The sequence below is a fragment of the Mustelus asterias genome, unplaced genomic scaffold (genome assembly GCF_964213995.1).
Source record: "Mustelus asterias unplaced genomic scaffold, sMusAst1.hap1.1 HAP1_SCAFFOLD_2334, whole genome shotgun sequence".
NCBI lineage: Eukaryota > Metazoa > Chordata > Chondrichthyes > Carcharhiniformes > Triakidae > Mustelus > Mustelus asterias.
Genome location: NW_027592279.1, coordinates 16,340 through 36,555, shown reverse-complemented (window position 1 = coordinate 36,555; position 20,216 = coordinate 16,340). Strand labels below are relative to the sequence as shown.

The 20,216-nt window shown below is 52.0% G+C and overlaps 2 non-coding genes across 2 annotated transcripts; both read left to right on the top strand.

Annotated features, from left to right (window-relative positions):
• Window positions 1-9,342: 9,342 nt before the first annotated feature.
• Window positions 9,343-9,415, top strand: trnav-cac (transfer RNA valine (anticodon CAC)). Its single transcript has one exon. It is a non-coding gene; the product is annotated as a tRNA-Val (tRNA).
• Window positions 9,416-15,446: 6,031 nt separating this feature from the next.
• trnav-cac (transfer RNA valine (anticodon CAC)) lies at window positions 15,447-15,519 on the top strand. Its single transcript has one exon. It is a non-coding gene; the product is annotated as a tRNA-Val (tRNA).
• The last annotated feature ends 4,697 nt before the right edge of the window (window positions 15,520-20,216 follow it).

Below are 20,216 nucleotides of genomic sequence, written 5' to 3'. Positions count from 1 at the left end.
GTGGTATTTTGTTCCTATTCCCAGAGAGCAGTGGAACTGCCTTGAACTCGCCGCTCTTTCACACTGACTTGTCCTTTGAATGGTCGGATGCCAACAAGTGCAGAGGAGCCGAGAGACTTGGAGTTCATGTCCATATATCCCTGCAAGTGGAAAGACAGATAATAAGGTGGCTAACTGAGCTAATGGGACATTTGTCTTTAAAGCCAAGGCACAGAATATCAGTCATGATGTGGAGATGTCGGCGTTGGACTGGGGTGAACACAATAAGAAGTCTCGCAACACCAGGTTAAAGTTCAACAGGTTTATTTGGTAGCAAATACCATTCGCTTTCGGAGCGCTGCTCCTTCGTCAGATAGATTGGAAATCTGCTCTCAAACAGGGCACAGAGACACAAAATCAAGTTACAGAATACTGATTAGAATGCGAATCCCTAAAGCCAGCCAGGTCTTAAAGATACAGACAATGTGAGTGGAGGGAGCATTAAGCACAGGTTAAAGAGATGTGTATTGTCTCCAGACAGAACAGCTCGTGAGATTCTGCAAGTCCAGGGGGCAAGCTGTGGGGGTTACTGATCATGTGACATAAATCCAACATCCCGGTTTAGGCCGTCCTCATGTGTGCGGAACTTGGCTATCAGTTTCTGCTCAGCGACTCTGCGCTGTCGTGTGTCGTCAAGGCCGCCTTGGAGAACGCTTACCTGAAGATCCAAGGCTGAATGCCTCTGACTGCTGAAGTGCTCCCCAACAGGAAGAGATCAGTCTTGCCTGGTGATTGTCAAGCGGTGTTCATTCATCCGTTGTCGTAGCGTCTGCATGGTTTCCCCAATGTACCATGCCTCGGGACATCCTTTCCTGCAGCGTATCAGGTAGACAACGTTGGCCGAGTTGCAAGCGTAGGTACCGTGTACCTGGTAGATGGTGTTCTCATGTGAGATGATGGCATCCGTGTCGATGATCCGGCACGTCTTGCAGAGGTTGCTGTGGCAGGGTTGTGTGGTGTCGTGGTCACTGTTCTCCTGAAGGCTGGGTAGTTTGCTGCGGACAATGGTCTGTTTGAGGTTGCGTGGTTGTTTGAAGGCAAGAAGTGGGGGTGTGGGGATGGCCTTGGCGAGATGTTCGTCTTCATCAATGACATGTTGAAGGCTCCGGAGGAGATGCCGTAGCTTCTCGCCTCCGGGGAAGTACTGGACGACGACGAAGGGTAATCTGTCCACTGTGTCCCGTGTTTGTCTTCTGAGGAGGTCGGTGCGGTTTTTCGCTGTGGCGCGTCGGAACTGTTGATCGATGAGTCGAGCGCCATATCCTGTTCTTATGAGGGCATCTTTCAGCGTCTGGAGGTGTCTGTTGCGATCCTCCTCATCCGAGCAGATCCTGTATATTCGGAGGGCTTGTCCGTAGGGGATGGCTTCTTTAACGTGTTTAGGGTGGAAGCTGGAGAAGTGGAGCATCATGAGGTTATCCGTGGGCTTGCGGTACAGTGAGGTGCTGAGGTGACCGTCCTTAATGGAGATGTGTGTGTCCAAGAATGCAACCGATTCCGGAGAGTAGTCCATGGTGAGTCTGATGGTGGGATGGAACTTGTTGATGTAATCATATAGTTGTTTCAGTGATTGTTCACCATGAGTCCAAAGGAAGAAAATGTCATCGATGTATCTAGTGTATAGCATCGGTTGAAGGTCCTGTGCGGCGAAGAAGTCTTGTTCGAACCTGTGCATGAAGATGTTGGCATATTGAGGTGCGAATTTGGTCCCCATGGCTGTTCCGTATGTCTGGATGAAGAACTGGTTGTTGAAGGTGAAGACATTGTGGTCCAGGATGAAGCGGATGAGTTGTAAAATTACATCCGGAAACTGGCAGTTGTCGGCGTTGAGTACTGAGGCAGGTGCAGCAGTGCCATCATCGTGGGGGATGCTGGTGTAGAGTGCCGAGACATCCATTGTGACGAGGAGTGGCTTTAAGACCTGGCTGGCTTTAGGGATTCGCATTCGAATCAGTATTCTGTAACTTGATTTTGTGTCTGTGCCCTGTTTGAGAGCACATTTCCACTCCATCTGACGAAGGAGCAGCGCTCCGCGGGCTTATGGTATTTGCTACCAAATAAACCTGTTGGACTTTAACCTGGTGTTGTGAGACTTCTTACAGAATATCAGAGCAGAGAGGCTACGATGGAGCTGTATAAAACGTCTGAAGTCCAAAGAATTGAACACTGACCCTTCAAATCTGGGGAACAGCTGCTCCTTATCCACTCTGTCCGTGCCCCTCATAATCTTGTCCACCTCAATCAGGTCGCCCCTCAGTCTTCTCTGCTCCACCGAAAATAATCCAAGCTTCCGCAACCTCTCTTCATAACTTAAATGCTCCGTCCCAGGCAGCATCCTGGGGAATCTCCTCTGCACCCTCTCCAGTGCAATCACATCCTTCCTAAAATGTGGTGACCAGAACTGCACACAGTGCTCCAGCTGTGGCCTCACCACAGTTCGATACAACTCCAACATGACTTCAACACAAACAGAAAATGCTGGAAAATCTCAGCAGGTCTGACAGCATCTCTGGGGAGAGAATCGAGCCAACGTTTGGAGTCTGGATGACCCTTGGTCAGAGCTGAGAGCACAGAGAATCAGCGGAGATTTATACTGTGAGGGTCGGGGGGATGGAATGGGACAACGGGAATTGAAATGAGGAGACAGAAGGCTGAGAAGGTGCTAGAAAAGGTCCATTAATGATCAGAATGTGTGAATGGCAGAACAGAGATGCAGATTGTTAAAGGACTGCCCGAGGAATGTGGCAGTTGCCCTGAAAGGGGGAGGGGGCAAGAAGGAGAGCTGGAATGGAAAGTGGAAAAATGGAGGTGAGTCACAGAGTGATAGAGGTTTACAGCATGGAAACAAGCCCTTCAGCCCAACTTATCCATGCCGCCTTTTTTTTAAACCCCTAACCTAATCCCAATTGCCCACATTTGGCCCATATCCCTCTATACCCATCGTACCCATGGAACTGTCTAAATGCTTCTCAAAAGACAAAATTGTACCCGCCTCTACTACTACCTCTGGCAGCTTGTTCCAGACACTCACCACCCTCTGTGTGAAGAAATTGCCCCTCTGGACACTTTTGTATCTCTCCCCTCTCACCTTAAACCTTTGCCCTCTAGTTTTAGACTCCCCTACCTTTGGGAAACGATGTTGACTCTCTACTCTGTCTCTGCCCCTCATTATTTTATGGACCTCCATCAGATCGCCCCTCAGCCTGCTACGCTCCAGAGAATAAAGTCCCAGTCTATCCAGCCTCTCCTTATAACTCAAACCATCAAGTCCCGGTAGCATCCTAGTAAATCTCTTCTGCACTCTTTCTCGTTGAATAATTTCCTTTCTATTATAAGGTGACCAGAACTGCACACAGTATTCCAAGTGTGGCCTCACCAATGTCTTGTACAACTTCAACAAGACGTCCCAACTCCTGTATTCAATGTTCTGACCAATGAAGCCAAGCATGCTGAATGCCTTCTTCACCACTCTGTCCACCTGTGACTCCACTTTCAAGGAGCTATGAACCTGTGCCCCTAGATCCCTTGGTTCTGTAACTCTCCCCAACACCCTACCATTAACTGAGTAAGTCCTGCCCTGGTTCAATCTACCAAAATGCATCACCTTGCATTTACCCAAATTAAACTCCATCTGCTATTCGTCAGCCCACTGGCCCAATTGATCAAGATCCCATTGCAATCTGAGATAACCTTCTTCACTGTCCACTATGCCGTGGATCTTGGTGTCATCTGCAAACTTACTAACCATGCCTCCTATATTCTCATCCAAATCTTTAATATAAATGGCAAATAACAGTGGGCCCAGCACTGATCCCTGAGGCACACCGCTGGTCACAGGCCTCCAGTTTGAAAAACAACCCTCTACAACCACCCACTGGCTTCTGTCAAGAAGCCAATTTTTATCCATTTAGCTACCTCACCCTGGATCCTGTGAGATTTTACTTCATGCAACAACCTACCATGCGGTACCTTGTCAAAGGCCTTGCTAAAGTCCATGTCGACAACATCAACTGCACTGCCCTCATCTACCTTCTTGGTTACCCCTTCCAAAAACTCAATCAAATTTGTGAGACATGATTTTCCACTCACAAAGCCATGCTGACTGTCCCTAATCAGCCCTTGCGTCTCTAAATGCCTGTAGATCCTGTCTCTCAAAATACCTTCCAACAACTTACCCACCACAGATGTGAGGCTCAGTGGCCTGTAGTTCCCAGGCTTTTCCCTGCAGCTCTTTTTTAACAAAGACACAACATTTGCCGCCCTCCAATCTTCAGGCACCTCATCTGTGACGATTGAAGATACAAATATCTCTGCTGGGGACCTGCAATTTCCTCCCCAGCCTCCAACAATGTCCTGGGATTCACTTCATCAGGTCCCGGGGATTTATCTACCTTGATGCGCTTTAAGACTTCCAGCACCTCCTTCTCTGTAATATGTACACTCCTCAAGACATCACTATTTATTTCCCCGAGTTCCCGAACATCCATGCTTTTCTCAACAGTAAATACCGATGAGAAATGTTCATTTAGAATCTCACCCATCTCTTGTGGATCTCACATAGATGACATTGTTGATCCTTAAGAGGCCCAACTCTCTCTCTCTCGTTACTCTTTTGCCCTTTATGTATTTGTGGAAGCTCTTTGGATTCTCCTTTGCCTTATCTGCCAAAACAATCTCGTGTCCCCTTTTGGCCTCCTGATTTCTCTCTTAACTCTACTCCTACACCCCCTATACTCTTCAAGGGATTCACTTGATCCCAGCTGCCTATGCATGTCATGTGCCTCCTTCTTCTTCTTGACCAGGGCCTCAATATCCCGAGTCATCCAGGGTTCCCGACTTCTGCCAGCCTTGCCCTTCACTCTATGAGGAATGTGTTTACCCTGAACCCTGGTTAACACACTTTTGAAAGCCTCCCACTTACCAGACGTTCCTTTGCCTTCCCACAGACTCCCCCAATTAGCATTTGATAGTTCCTGCCTGATACCATCAAAATTGGCCTTGCCCCAATTTAGAATTTTAACTTTTGGGCCAGGCCTATCATTCTCCAGAGCTATCTCAAAACGAATAGAATTATGGTCACTGGTGCCAAAGTGATCCCTCACTCACACTTCTGTCACCTGCCCTTCCTTATTTCCCAAGAGGAGGTCAAGTTTTGCCCCCTCTCTAGTCGGGCCGTCCACATACTGAATGAGAAATTCCTCCTGAATACACTCAACAAATTTCTCTCCATCCAACCCTCTAATACTATGGCTGTCCCAGTCAATGTTGGGAAAGTTAAAATCTCCGACTATTACCACCCTATTTTTCTTGGAGCTATCTGTAATCTCCTTACATATTTGCTCCTCAATTTCCCGCTGACTATTTGGGGGCCGAGAGTACAACCCTATCAAAGTGATTTCCCCCTTCTTATTTCTCAGTTCTACCCATATAGACTCAGTGGCCGAACCCTCGGATATTTCCCCTCTCAGTACGGCCGTGATGTTTTCCCTAATCAACTCCCCCTCCTCTTTTACCTCCTGTTCTATCTTTCCTGCAGCATCTGTACCCTGGAACATTGAGCTGCCGGTCCTGTCCCTCCCTTAGCCATGTTTCAGTAATTGCTAGAATATCCCAGTCCCACAGACCCATCCATGCCCTGAGTTCATCTGCCTTGCCCGTCAGGCCTCTTGCATTGAAATAAATGCAGTTTAATCTGGACTTGCTTTTGCCTGATCTGTCTGGTACTAGGATTACTGACACTGCCTTTACTATTTAATGTTCTCCCTTTAACTTCCGTGCTGTCCTCAACCTTCTCTTCTGTCTCCCAGCTGCTTTGGATCCCACCCCCTGCCAAACTAGTTTAAACCCTCCCGAGTGGCTCGAGCAAATCTCCGCGCCAGGATATTAGTCCCCCTCCAGTTCAGGTGTAACACGTCCCTCTTCAACAGGTCACCCCCTCCCCAGAAGAGATCCCAATGATCCAAAAACCTAAATCCCTGCCCCCGCACCAGCTCTCAAGCCAGGCATTCATCTGCCTAATCCTCCTATTCCTACTCTCACTAGCACGTGGCTCCGGTAGTAGTCCTGAAATGACTACCTTTGAGGTCCTGCACGTTAGCCTTCTGCCTAACTCTCTATATTCACACTTCAGGACCTCATCCCTTTCCCTACCTGTGTCATTGGTACCAATATGGTAACCTCATGAGAAAACCTGCTCATTCCAGGTCGCCTTCACAGTGTCTGTGTTACTCGTCTCACTGTTGCTGGGCCCAGAAGTGTCTTCAACAGCAGTAAATGCTGAGGATGCAGTGGTTTTGGACACAGTGAGGATAAGATGCTGCCTGGTGGTCACAGCCAGTAACTGCAGCGTTACCTGTTTACATGGGAAATTCCCACTCTCACTGCTCACATTGTGAACTGTGCTGCTCACACACTCAGGAATCTGATCAATTATTATTATCAACCCCTCCATTAAATCCTCCCAAATATCTCCTGCTCCAACCCTCCCATCCCTATTAAACCTCACTGAGCCACTCTCCCATTCCCACTGCCCACCTTATTGCCCCGACACACACCATTCCCCTTCCAATCCCCATTACACCCCCCCCGCACTGCGTTCCCCCCCCCGCCCATTACTCTGTCCCTCTCCATTTCCCCTTTCACTCATTAACCCCTCCCATTCCCATCCCCTCCTCTTCATCCCTCCCCATTCCCCCTCTCCCATTCCCATCCCCCCCCTCTTCATCCCTCCACATTCCCCCTCTCCCATTCCCATCCCCTCCTCTTCATCCCTCCCCATTCCCCCTCTCCCATTCCCATCCCCCCCTCTTCATCCCTCCACATTCCCCCTCTCCCATTCCCATCCCCTCCTCTTCATCCCTCCACATTCCCCCTCTCCCATTCCCATCCCCCCCTCTTCATCCCTCCACATTCCCCCTCTCCCATTCCTATCCCCTCCTCTTCATCCCTCCACATTCCCCCTCTCCCATTCCCATCCCCCCCTCTTCATCCCTCCCCATTCCCCCTTCCCCATTCCCTCTTTCCTCCCAATCCCCCCTCCCCCAATCGCTCCTTCCCCCAATTTTTCCTCCCCCTCTTTTCAACCCCCACCCTCCCCTTCCCCACCCTCCTCACTCCCTCTCCTCCCCCACTCCCCCACCCCCACCCTCCTCAGCCCCTCTTTCCCACCCTCCTCACTCCCTCTCCTCCCCCACTCCCTCACCCCACCCTCCTCAGCCCCTCTTTCCCACCCTCTTCACTCCCTCTCCCCCACCCTCCTTTCTCCCTCATTTCCCCCACCTCCCCATTCCCTCTCCCCCATTCCCTCTCCCCCCTCATTCCCTCTTTCCCCCCTCATTCCCTCTCCCAATATTGTTTGGTTCCTATCTCCCAGAGAGCGATACAATCTCAGTTTAAGGAAGAGATGGATATCTTTCTCATTCACAAGAACCGAAGGTTATGGGAATACTGGGTGTCAAAACTATTGAAGTGCCCGAACAGCCATGATCATGTTGAATGGCAGCCCAGGGTCGACGGGCTGAATGGCCTCCTCAATCATAATCCCATAAGATGTAGGAGCAGAAGGAGGCCATTTGGCCCATCGAGCCTGCTTCACCGTTCAATAAAACCATGATAGATCTGATGTGATAATCCTCAACTCTGTCCGGGCATTATCCCCACAACCCTTGACTCACTGACTGATTACAATTCTGTCCATCTCAAAATTGTTACGATGCAGAAAGTGGCCATTCGGCCCATCATGTTTGCACCGGCTCTCCAACTTAATCTGAGGGTCCAGGGTTCAAGTCCCTGTTTGGGTGTTGCTTTTCTTCCACCCTGGACACAATTGTTTGAGATGTGCTTCAAAATAGATGAACAGATGTCCTTTAACAAATTCCTCACACGCGATTGACAATTCCAAGAGTCGCCGGCAGCAACATTCAGCCATTTTAATAGGTGCTTGATGGCTGGAGCAGACAAAATGGGCCTCTGGGCTTCTTTTCCTGCTGTGGAACGGGAAAGTTGTGGGTTCTCAGAGTTGCAGAATGCAACACACACAAAAGCATCGCTGAGATTTGAACTCAGAATCTCCTGTTTACTAGACAGGCGCTTTAACCAACTAAACCACGGCACCAACAGAAAAACTGAACCAATGTTATAATTTGTTATAAAATTAAAAGCAAAATCCTGTGGATGCTGCAACCTGAAACCATCTGGTCCTTCGAGCTGCTTCACTATTTACTAAGGCCGTGGCTGATCCCTTTCTGTTGGCTTCCACATTCTCCATATTCCCCTCCCCCTCCCCGATAATCTTTAATTCTCTCACTCAACAAATATCGAATTCCCTCCGCCAGGAAAATATTCAGTGACCCCGTCCTCCAGCACCTTCTGAGGCAGAGTTTAAAAGTGGCACAAGCCTCTGAGAGAAAACAAATGTAATCATCTCTTGTCCTAAAAGGGCGACCTCCTAATAAAGAATAAGAACAAAGAAAATTACAGCACAGGAACAAGCCCTTCGGCCCTCCAAGCCTGCACCGACCATGCTGCCCAACTGAACTAAAACCCCCTACCCTTCCGGGGACCATATCGCTCCATTCCCATCCTATTTATGTATTTGTCAAGACACCCCTTAAAAGTCACCACCATATCCGCTTCCACAACCTTGCCCGGCAACGCGTTCCGAGCACCCACCACCCTTTGTGTAAAAAATCTGCCTCATACATCTCCTTTAAACCTGGCCCCTCGCACCTCAAACCTGTGCCCATCAGTAATTGACCCATCCACCCTGGGAAAAAGCTTCTGACTATCCAACCTGTCCATGCCCCTCATAATCTTGTAAACTTCTATCAGGTCTCCCCTCAACCTCCATCGTTCCAGAGAGAACAAACCAAGTTTCTCCAGCCTCTCCTCATAGCTAATGCCCTGTATACCAGGCAACATCCTGGTATGGAGGGTATTTCCCCACCAAATGAGGGCAAATGAATGAATGTTGCTGCCGGCGACTCTTGGAATTGTTCATCGCGTGTGAGGAATTTGTTAAAGGACACCTGTTCATCTATTTTGAATGTTCAAACAGCACCCCCTTGTTTTGGCCTCACCCATAAGAGGAAACATCTTTTCCACCTCCACCTTCCCAAGACCGTTCAGCATCTTAGAAACTTTAATCCAGTCACCCCTTCACTTTCCTAAACTCCAGCTGAAAGAAGCCCAGTCTGTCCAATCCAACCTCATGAGAAAACCCGCTCATTCCAGGGAGCAATCCAGTAACCACCCACCGCCCCCCACCCTGAACTGCCTCCAGCTCAGTTACATTCACAGTCATGTGGTTCCATAGTGTAGTGGTTATCACGTCTGCCTCACACGCAGAAAGTCCTGGGTTCGAAGCCCAGTGGAGCCAGTGGTATTTTGTTCCTATTCCCAGAGAGCAGTGGAACTGCCTTGAACTCGCCGCTCTTTCACACTGACTTGTCCTTTGAATGGTCGGATGCCAACAAGTGCAGAGGAGCCGAGAGACTTGGGGTTCTTGTCCACAGATCCCTGAAGGCAGCAGGACAGGTCGATAAGGTGGTTGAGAGATTAAACAGATTGGGTCTGTACTCGTTGGAGTTTAGAAGGATGAGGGGTGATCTTATGGAGACATATAAGATAACGAAGGGGCTGGATAGGGTAGAGGTGGAGAGATTCTTTCCACTTAGAAGGGAAACCAGAACTAGGGGGCACAGCCTCAAAATACGGCGGGGCCGTTTCAGAACAGAGTTGAGGAGGAACTTCTTCTCTCAGAGGGTAGTGAATCTCTGGAATTCTCTGCCCATTGAAGTGGTGGAGGCTTCCTCGTTGAATATGTTTAAATCACGGGTAGATAGTTTTCTGATCGATAAGGGAATTAGGGGATATGGGTAGCAGGCGGGTAAGTGGAACTGATTCGCTTCAGATCAGCCATGCTCTTGTTGAATGGCGGGGCAGGCTCGAAGGGCCAGATGGCCTACTCCTGCTCGGATTTCTTAAGTTCTTATGTTCTTATGTTAACTAGGCTAATGGGTCACTTGTCTATCGCTGAGGCACAGAATATCAGAGCAGAAAGGCTGTGATGTGGAGAAAGATAGAAAAGAAAAGGGTTTCTATCAGATTGGCAGATTCTGCTCGGGTTTTTGTTTCATCAACTTCGATGTAGAATTCACTTTCTCAATGGGGAGTAAGTTTGTTAGTAATTGTAATGAGGTGTTTTAAATACTTTGTAGTTTTAAAGGTACATATAATACCTTTAATTAGTGCATATATATAAATATATCTTCTGTACATTTTTAGAAATTAAACAAAGAAACTTTAATGCACAGTTACAGAGAGCCCTTTGATACTAAACACACGTTCGATACAGTCCTTTAAAGCACCCAACTGTTGGAATCACAGGGCCATAAAGGAGGCTTCAATGCCTCACCTGACACCTTATCAGAAACAACTGATACAGGAGTGAGTTTTAATGAAGCTGCTTCACAGTTTCCAATCAAAACAGAGTCAGAAGGATATTAATGTCTCAGCGAACGGAAGAGTTATGGTCGGGGACTTGGGAACTGACAAGAATTAATGGTGACAATGATGATCCCCCTTGAAACTGTCGGTAATGATAAAAAGCTCAGTCATTGGATTGATAAGCATTACACACCTGTGTTTCATTCTGTCAGCAATAAACAAACTTATCAGGGCTATAATCGGGGAATATCCTGAAGGCAAGCTGGGTTGACCACATCCCTTCGAGATTCAGTCACTTCACTGACAAGCCCATAAAATGTTAATGGCTTTTGTACGCCCCCTTTATCAGTTAAAGGATGCCCATGTGAGACTGTTTCAGTGAAGATGCTTTGTGAGGCTGCGATCAAAATACAGACATGATGTCTGACTCAGGCACTAGAGGACAGGCTTGGGGATGATATATTGGGGTATCCCACCAGGTATCGTGATCTCATCGATCAGGGTGGATCAGTATTGTTTCTATTGGATCAATACGTAAAGGATGTCATTTGTAACACTTTTGATTGGATTGTGTCCAACTGACTGTGAGCTGCAGAGTTGTATAAACCAGGATGATTTTCTTTGTCTGGTGGAATGGTGTCTCTGGCCCATTGTGTCGGGGACTGATTCCCCTTGCTGGCAAGTAAAATAAAGACAATCTGTTGGTTAAGTATCTTGTGTCAATGTGTGTTTGTGTTTGAGTCAAACTCGGAAGTCGAGATTTCGACACAGCCAAGAGATCTCAGACGTACCAAAACCTTCCGATTCCCCGTTCCTCACACCGGGGACTCTCAGGGCCAACGAGATGAACAGAGTGGCACCGAAACAGTGCCATCCGCAAGTCAGCCACGTCCTGGCCACCCAGGGGACGTCCGCCAAGGGCATCACAGGCAACGGGGCGTGCGTCACAGCTGGACACCTCCTCCTCCGATGTGTTTCCTGGGGTAACGCCGAGGAGAAGCAGGAGGCCGCACAAAGTGAGAAGGTTGTAGTTCACTAAGAGTTTACCAGGAGTCAGGGTTTATTCGTCACTAATGTTAACAACACAATAAACTTTTATTCACACCTCACAGCTGCGACTAATGTGTCTCTGATCCACCCCCCTCCCCCCGCACAGAGCCGAGTGCCCCCCCTCCCCCCGCACAGAGCCGAGTGCCCCCCCTCCCCCCGCACAGAGCCGAGTGCCCCCCATTCCCATGCACAGAGGTGCTGTCTGTTGTACCTTGCGAGACTCAGCCACATGTTACAGAGAGCCTGCCCGACCCTCCCCAACGCCCACCAGAACCCCCCACCCCCACGCCTGCCCGACCCTCCCCAACGCCCACCAGAACCCCCCACCCCCCGCCTGCCCGACCCTCCCCAACGCCCACCAGAACCCCCCACCCCCCCGCCTGCCCGACCCTCCCCAACGCCCACCAGAACCCCCCACCCCCCCGCCTGCCCGACCCTCCCCAACGCCCACCAGAACCCCCCACTCCCCCGCCTGCCCGACCCTCCCCAACGCCCACCAAATCCCCCCACCCCCCCGCCTGCCCGACCCTCCACAACGCCCACCATAACCCCCCAACCCCCCGCCTGCCCGACCCTCCCCAACGCCCACCAGAACCCCCCACCCCCCCGCCTGCCCGACCCTCCCCAACACCCACCAGAACCCCCCACCCCCCCGCCTGCCCGACCCTCCCCAACATCCACCAGAAACCCCACACCCCCGCCTGCCCGACCCTCCCCAACACCCACCAGAACCCCCCACCCCCCCGCCTGCCCAACCCTCCCCAACACCCACCAGAACCCCCCACCCCCCGCCTGCCTGACCCACCCCAACACCCACCAGAACCCCCCACCCCCCCGCCTGCCCGACCCTCCCCAACGCCCACCAGAACCCCCCACCCCCCGCCTGCCCGACCCTCCCCAACGCCCACCAGAACCCCCCACCCCCCCGCCTGCCCGACCCTCCCCAACGCCCACCAGAACCCCCCACCCCCCCGCCTGCCCGACCCTCCCCAACGCCCACCAGAACCCCCCACTCCCCCGCCTGCCCGACCCTCCCCAACGCCCACCAAATCCCCCCACCCCCCCGCCTGCCCGACCCTCCACAACGCCCACCATAACCCCCCAACCCCCCGCCTGCCCGACCCTCCCCAACGCCCACCAGAACCCCCCACCCCCCCGCCTGCCCGACCCTCCCCAACACCCACCAGAACCCCCCACCCCCCCGCCTGCCCGACCCTCCCCAACATCCACCAGAAACCCCACACCCCCGCCTGCCCGACCCTCCCCAACACCCACCAGAACCCCCCACCCCCCCGCCTGCCCAACCCTCCCCAACACCCACCAGAACCCCCCACCCCCCCGCCTGCCTGACCCACCCCAACACCCACCAGAACCCCCCACCCCCCCGCCTGCCCGACCCTCCCCAACGCCCACCAGAACCCCCCACCCCCCGCCTGCCCGACTCTCCCCAGCACCCACCAGAACCCCCCACATCCCCGCCTGCCCGACCCTCCCCAACGCCCACCAAAACCCCCCACCTCCCCGCCTGCCCGACCCTCCCCAACGCCCACCAAAACCCCCCACCTCCCCGCCTGCCCGACCCTCCCCAACGCCCACCAAAACCCCCCACCTCCCCGCCTGCCCGACCCTCCCCAACGCCCACCAGGACCCCCCACCCCCCCGCCTGCCCGACCCTCCCCAACGCCCACCAGAGCCCCCCACCCCCCCCGCCTGCCCGACACTCCCCAACTCCCACCAGAACCCCCCACCCCCCCGCCTGCCCGACCCTCCCCAACGCCCACCAGAACCCCCCACCCCCCCGCCTGCCCGACCCTCCCCAACGCCCACCAGAACCGTCCACCCCCCCCCCCCCGCCTTCCAGCCCCGTGGGCCAGGGTGGCAGCGTGCATTGGGAGAACAGGGAGGAGTCAGACTTGAGTGGCACCAGGGGCAGGATCCCAGTGAGCACAACAGCCAGTCCTCATCATCCTCCAGCCTCCAACCAAGACTGGCAGCCATTGGCAGCCCAGGCCCATGAACAGGTTTGGGTGTTTCTGGGGGATCGGGTGGTGGGATGAGAGAGGCTGGAGAAGGGTGATGTGGTTTGAGGGCTCAGTTGGGTTTGGAGGGGGAATGGGGGCTGCACTTGCCCCTGGGGTGTGGTGGGTGTGTGGGGGTTGCAGCCCCCTCACTGCACAGCACCAGCTCGGTGAAGCGGCTGCCATTAAGGCGTCCCTCGCTGCCCTTCCCTGCCGGACACCTGCCATCGCCGCCCACCCTCTTTCCTCCGGCTCCTCCTCCCCTTCCCCTCCCCATCCTCCCCCTCCCCCCTCCTCCCCCTCCTCCTCCTCCCCCTCCCCCCTTCCCCCTCCCCTCCCCCTCCTCCCCTCCCCATCCTCCCCCTCCTCCCCCTCCTCCTCCCCCCTTCCCCCTCCCCTCCCCCTCCTCCTCCCCCCCTCCCCCTCCCCCCTCCCCCTCCCCTCCCCCACCCCCTCCCCCTCCCCCTCCTCCTCCCCCCTCCCCCTCCCCCTCCTCCCTCCCCCCTCCCACTCCCCCCTCCCCCTCCCCCTCCCCCTCCTCCTCCTCCCCCTTCCCTCCCCCTCCTCCCCTCCCCCCCTCCCCCTCCCCCCTCCTCCCCCTCCTCCTCCTCCCCCTCCCCCCTTCCCCCTCCCCTCCCCCTCCTCCTCCCCCTCCTCCCCCTCCCCCCTTCCCCCTCCCCTCCCCCTCCTCCTCCCCCTCCTCCCCCTCCTCCTCCTCCCCCTCCCCCGCTGCTGGGTGATGTTGTACAGAATGCAGCAACAATTATAATGCGTGGGACGGGCAGAGGATGATACTGGAGGCTCCCCCCCGAGGGCTCCAAGCAGCGGAACCACATTTCCAGCAGGCCGATGCCCCGCTCTCCGATGGATCCGGAGGCTGCATGGGCCTCGTTGTAGCGGCTCTCTGCCTCGGTCTGGGGCCTCCGCACAGGCCTCATCAGCCATGACCTTAGCGGGTAACCTTTGTCACCCAGTAGCCATCCCGGGAGCCTGGGCTGCTCTTCAAAGAGGCCAGGGATGTGCGACTGCCTGAGGACAAAGCTGTCATGGCCACTCCCTGGATGGGGAGCATCGAGCTGCCTGATCCTCATTAGATGGTCACATACGATCTGCACATTGAGGGAGTGGAACCCTTTCCTGTTGACAAATTGCTGTGGTTCTGTATGTGGGGCCCGCGAGGCGATGTGTGTCCCGTCCACTGCTCCCTGGACATTGGCAATTCCAGCAATGGCAGCGAAGCCTCGAGCCCGGGCCTCCTGCTGGGCACGGCCCACATCAAAGTTTATGTCCTGCCCGGCCCGGGCACACAGGGCCCCTGTGACCTGCCGCTCACATCTGTGCACGGAGGCCTGGGAGATCCCAACGAGGTGGCCACTGGGTGCCTGAAATGACCCAGATGGGAAAACATTCCGGGCAGCCGTCACCTTCCCGCCCACAGGGAACGGGTGGCCGCTTCTCCCCTGAGGTGCCAGGTGTGCCAACACCTCACAAAGGTGCCACACTGAGCTCTGGGAGAGCCGCAGCCGGCGACGGCACATCTCCTCCGAGAGGGCCTGTAATGAATCCCGGAGCCTGGACCTACTTGCCCTCGGCACCCTCCTCCTTCTGTGCATCCTTTCGGGAGCTGCTCACCCACCTCCTGGCCCTCAGCGGCAGCCCCCTGCCCTCCTTCGTGCGGCCATCTTTTCCACCTCCACCTTCCCAAGACCGTTCAGCATCTTAGAAACTTTAATCCAGTCACCCCTTCACTTTCCTAAACTCCAGCTGAAAGAAGCCCAGTCTGTCCAATCCAACCTCATGAGAAAACCCGCTCATTCCAGGGAGCAATCCAGTAACCACCCACCGCCCCCCGACCATGAACTGCCTCCAGCTCAGTTACATTCACAGTCATGTGGTTCCATAGTGTAGTGGTTATCACGTCTGCCTCACACGCAGAAGGTCCTGGGTTCGAAGCCCAGTGGAACCAGTGGTATTTTGTTCCTATTCCCAGAGAGCAGTGGAACTGCCTTGAACTAGCCGCTCTTTCACAGTGACTTGTCCTTGGAATGGTCGGATGCCAACAAGTGCAGAGGAGCCGAGAGACTTGGGGTTCATGTCCACAGATCCCTGAAGGCAGCAGGACAGGTCGATAAGGTGGTTAACTGGGCTAATGGGTTAATTGTCTTTATAGCCGAGGTATAGAATATCAGAGCAGAGAGGCGATGATGGAGCTGTATAAAATGTCTGAAGACCAAAGAATTGAACACTGACCCTTCAAATCTGGGGAACAGCTGCTCCTTATCCACTCTGTCCGTGCCCCTCATAATCTTGTACCCCTCAATCAGGTCGCCCCTCAGTCTTCTCTGCTCCACCGAAAATAATCCAAGCTTCCGCAACCTCTCTTCATAACTTAAATGCTCCGTCCCAGGCAGCATCCTGGGGAATCTCCTCTGCACCCTCTCCAGTGCAATCACATCCTTCCTAAAATGTGGTGACCAGAACTGCACACAGTGCTCCAGCTGTGGCCTCACCACAGTTCGATACAACTCCAACATGACTTCAACACAAACAGAAAATGCTGGAAAATCTCAGCAGGTCTGACAGCATCTCTGGGGAGAGAATCGAGCCAACGTTTGGAGTCTGGATGACCCTTGGTCAGAGCTGAGAGCGCAGAGAATCAGCGGAGATTTATACTGTGAGGGTCGGGGGGATGGAATGGGACAACGGGAATTGAAATGAGGAGACAGAAGGCTGAGAAGGTGCTAGAAAGTGTCCATTAATGATCAGAATGTGTGAATGGCAGAACAGAGATGCAGATTGTTAAAGGACTGCCCGAGGAATGTGGCAGTTGCCCTGAAAGGGGGAGGGGGAGGGGGCAAGAAGGAGAGCTGGAATGGAAAGTGGGAAAATGGAGGTGAGTCACAGAGTGATAGAGGTTTACAGCATGGAAACAGGCCCTTCAGCCCAACTTATCCATGCCGCCTTTTTTTTAAAACCCCTAACCTAATCCCAATTGCCCACATTTGGCCCATATCCCTCTATACCCATCTTACCCATGGAACTGTCTAAATGCTTTTGAAAAGACAAAATTGTACCCGCCTCTACTACTACCTCTGGCAGCTTGTTCCAGACACCCACCACCCTCTGTGTAAAAAAACTACCGCTCTGGACACTTTTGTATTTCTCCCCTCTCACCTTAAACCTTTGCCCTCTAGTTTTAGACTCCCCTACCTTTGGGAAACGATGTTGACTCTCTACTCTGTCTATGCCCCTCATTATTTTATAGACCTCCATCAGATCGCCCCTCAGCCTGCTACGCTCCAGAGAATAAAGTCCCAGTCTATCCAGCCTCTCCTTATAACTCAAACCATCAAGTCCCGGTAGCATCCTAGTAAATCTTTTCTGCACTCTTTCTCATTTAATAATATCCCTTCTATAATAGGGTGACCAGAACTGCACAGAGTATTCCAAGTGTGGCCTCACCAATGTCTTGTACAACTTCAACAAGACGTCCCATCTCCTGTATTCAATGTTCTGACCAATGAAGCCAAGCATGCTGAATGCCTTCTTCACCACTCTGTCCACCTGTGACTCCACTTTCAAGGAGCTATGAACCTGTACCCCTCGATCTCGTGGTTCTGTAACTCTCCCCAATGTCCTACAATTAACTGAGTAAGTCCTGCCCTGGTTCAATCTACCAAAATGCATCACCTTGCATTTACCCAAATTAAACTCCATCTGCCATTCGTCAGCCCACTGGCCCAATTGATCAAGATCCCATTGCAATCTGAGATAACCTTCTTCACTGTCCACTATGCCGTGGATCTTGGTGTCATCTGCAAACTTACTAACCATGCCTCCTATATTCTCATCCAAATCATTCATATAAATGACAAATAACAGTGGGCCCAGAACTGATCCCTGAGGCACACCGCTGGTCACAGGCCTCCAGTTTGAAAAACAACCCTCTACAACCACCCACTGGCTTCTGTCAACAAGCCAATTTTTATCCATTTAGCTGCCTCACCCTGGATCCTGTGAGATTTTACTTTATGCAACAACCTACCTTGCGGTACATAGAACATAGAACAGTACAGCACAGAACAGGCCCTTCGGCCCACGATGTTGTGCCGAGCTTTATCTGAAACCAAGATCAAGCTATCCCACTACCTATCATCCTGGTGTGCTCCATGTGCCTATCCAATAACCGCTTAAATGTTCCTAAAGTGTCCGACTCCACTATCACTGCAGGCAGTCCATTCCACACCCCAACCACTCTCTGTGTAAAGAACCTACCTCTGATATCCTTCCTGTATCTCCCACCACGAACCCTATAGTTATGCCCCCTTGTAATAGCTCCATCCACCCGAGGAAATAGTCTTTGAACGTTCACTCTATCTATCCCCTTCATCATTTTATAAACCTCTATTAAGTCTCCCCTCAGCCTCCTCCACTCCAGAGAGAACAGCCCGAGCTCCCTCAACCTTTCCTCATAAGACCTACCCTCCAAACCAGGCAGCATCCTGGTAAATCTCCTCTGCACTCTTTCCAGCGCTTCCACATCCTTCTTATAGTGAGGTGTCCAGAACTGCACACAATATTCCAAATGTGGTCTCACCAAGGTCCTGTACAGTTGCAGCATAACCCCACGGCTCTTAAACTCCAACCCCCTGTTCATAAAAGCTAACACACTATAGGCCTTCTTCACAGCTCTATCCACTTGATTGGCAACCTTTAGAGATCTGTGGATATGAACCCCAAGATCTCTCTGTTCCTCCACAATCTTCAGAACCCTACCTTTGACCCTGTAATCCACATTTAAATTAGTCCTACCAAAATGAATCATCTCACATTTATCAGGGTTAAACTCCATTTGCCATTTTTCGGCCCAGCTTTGCATCCTATCTATGTCTCTTTGCAGCCTACAACAGCCCTCCACCTCATCCACTACTCCACCAATCTTGGTGTCATCAGCAAATTTACTGATGCACCCTTCAGCCCCCTCCTCTAAGTCATTAATAAAAATCACAAAGAGCAGAGGACCAAGCACTGATCCCTGCAGCACTCCGCTAGCAACCTGCCTCCAATCCGAAAATTTTCCATTTTCAGATTGTCAAAGGCCTTGCTAAAGTCCATGTCGACAACATCAACTGCACTGCCCTCATCTACCTTCTTGGTTACCCCTTCAAAAACTCAATCAAATTTGTGAGACATGATTTTCCACTCACAAAGCCATGCTGACTGTCCCTAATCAGTCCTTGCATCTCTAAATGCCTGTAGATCCTGTCTCTCAAAATACCTTCCAACAACCTACCCACCACAGATGTGAGGCTCAGTGGCCTGTAGTTCCCAGGCTTTTCCCTGCAGCTCTTTTTTAACAAAGACACAACATTTGCCGCCCTCCAATCTTCAGGCACCTCATCTGTGACGATCGAAGATACAAATATCTCTGCTGGGGACCTGCAATTTCCTCCCCAGCCTCCAACAACGTCCTGGGATTCACTTCATCAGGTCCCGGGGATTTATCTACCTTGATGCGCTTTAAGACTTCCAGCACCTCCTTCTCTGTTATATGTACACTCCTCAAGACATCACTATTTATTTCCTCAAGTTCCCTAACATCCATGCTTTACTCAACAGTAAATACCGATGAGAAATATTCATTTAGAATCTCACCCATCTCTTGTGGATCTCACATAGATGACATTGTTGATCCTTAAGAGGCCCTACTCTCTCCCTAGTTACTCTTTTGCCCTTTATGTATTTGTAGAAGCTCTTTGGATTCTCCTTTGCCTTGTCTGCCAAAACAATCTCGTGTCCCCTTTTCGCCCTCCTGATTTCTCTCTTCACTCTGCTCCTACACCCCCAATACTCTTCAAGAGATTCACTTGATCCCAGCTGCCTATGCATGTCATGTGCCTCCTTCTTCTTCTTGACCAGGGCCTCAATATCCTGAGTCATCCAGGGTTCCCTACTTCTGCCAGCCTTGCCCTTCACACTCAGAGGAATGTGCTTACCCTGAACCCTGGTTAACACACTTTTGAAAGCCTCCCACTTACCAGACGTTCCTTTGCCTTCTCAATTAACTTTTGAAAGCTCCTGCCTGATACCATCAAAATTGGCCTTGCCCCAATTTAGAATTTTACCTTTTGGGCCAGGCCTATCATTCTCCATAGCGATCTTAAAACTAATAGAATTACGGTCACTGGTGCCAAAGTGATCCCTCACTAACACTTCTGTCACCTGCCCTTCCTTATTTCCCAAGAGGAGGTCAAGTTTTGCCCCCTCTCTAGTCGGGCCATCCACATACTGAATGAGAAATTCCTCCTGAATACACTCAACAAATTTCTCTCCATCCAACCCTCTAATACTATGGCTGTCCCAGTCAATGTTGGGAAAGGCATTCATCTGCCTAATCCTCCTATTCCTCCTCTCACTAGCACGTGGCTCCGGTAGTAGTCCTGAAATGACTACCTTTGAGGTCCTGCACGTTAGCCTTCTGCCTAACTCTCTATATTCACACTTCAGGACCTCATCCCTTTCCCTACCTGTGTCATTGGTACCAATATGGTAACCTCATGAGAAAACCTGCTCATTCCAGGTCGCCTTCACAGTGTCTGTGTTACTCGTCTCACTGTTGCTGGGCCCAGAAGTGTCTTCAACAGCAGTAAATGCTGAGGATGC